Source organism: Atta cephalotes, assembly GCF_000143395.1.
Source record: "Atta cephalotes unplaced genomic scaffold scaffold00055, whole genome shotgun sequence".
Taxonomy (NCBI): Eukaryota; Metazoa; Arthropoda; class Insecta; order Hymenoptera; family Formicidae; genus Atta; species Atta cephalotes.
In genome coordinates this window covers 1,169,433-1,171,015 of record NW_012130119.1, presented here as the reverse complement: position 1 = coordinate 1,171,015, position 1,583 = coordinate 1,169,433, and positions in this window count along the sequence as shown.

Sequence of the window (1,583 nt, the reverse complement as noted above, 5' to 3'; positions counted from 1 at the left end):
ACTCTCTCTCTCTCTCTCTCTCTCTCTACTATATATATATATATATATATATATAATTAGCTTATCTATATATATATATATATATATCACATAATATGTAATATTCTTTTCATTACATTTCTATAGCTATTTATCACATTATTTTATACTCTCAGAAATACAGCGTTATAATATATAATAATGTAATACTATAGCATTTTTGAGAGTATTCAATAAAATGATGTGATAAAAATTGTTTAAATAATTATACTTAAATATATAATTATACTTAAATATATAATTATAAATATATTTATATACTTTCAGATCATACTAGAAGTGTTATTATGTCGTACAGTGTGTTTCTGACATTGTAGCGATGCCGCAACGCAGAAAATTAGGATATAATCCGATCGGAGCATTCACAATAGAATCATTCTTAATGTTCTTTCAGTAAACTTGGTATAATTTTAATTAGCACTCTAATATTTCATCTTTCTCTGTAGTACTTATAATAAGACTCTCCAATGTCCTGCTACAACGACTGACTATTGATAACTAGCGACAGACAATGGCAAGGACAATCCTGAAAATAAGCGCGACTCTCACTGGTTGTCGCTAGCAATAATCATTGATATAACTTTAGAGAATCTCACTGCTCTCGAGCGAATGTCAATACGGACAGCGTATATTGTAAAATAGAAGGGACGTTAAGAGAGATAGATAGAATAAGTACAGACAGATATATTTATTTATGTTATACATAACGATTTAAAACTTCATAGTCGGTTCTTATATTTAAAACAGTCTTAAATAATCTTAAGATGTCATAAATCAATGACAGAGTCATAGTATCTTAAAATACTACTTAAAGTAATCTTGCAATAAGAATCAATTATAAATTTCTATTAATTTAACTTATTATTATTCACTTATTGTTAGGCCATATGTGAAAGAGATTCTATACATACGATCCGCGTTAATAATTTAAGCTCAATTTGATTAAACTATAAATTATGCCAAGATGAAAAGATGTGCTAATTTATTTAGAAGAATTTAACCGATATATATCTGCACATGTGCTTAACAATGATCAATCATTATTGAAAGAAATAAAGAATACATGATGTTTAAATGCAAAAGAAATAAAGTTTAGAACATAGTTTATATAAATCCTATTTTTTTTTCAACTATGATACTTATGATTGAGAAATCATAAAAACATTCGATATAAATAATATATAAAATAACGTTTTACATCATGACGAGAGCTGTTTGGGACCGAAAAAGGGCGTACGTTCTTCGGAATGATAGAATTTCAAGATCTTTTCCCGTTTTTTGATTTTTATTCGAATGATGGCTTTTCAAAAAGAATATTGCAATAAAAAAACCTATGAAATTAATTATCAATTTTTACATTAATATCGATTTGTTAATATTGGTTCTTGGTTAAACTGTATTTCAAATTTTTGTTTCTTTTCCGGGAAAAGATAGTTTTCTTCAGTTTGAATATCACAGAAATATGAAAAATTTAAATCTTTCATAATGAATAAAAGAACAAATCACATATTCATTTTTTATCTGAGGGTTCTTTGAAAAAAACC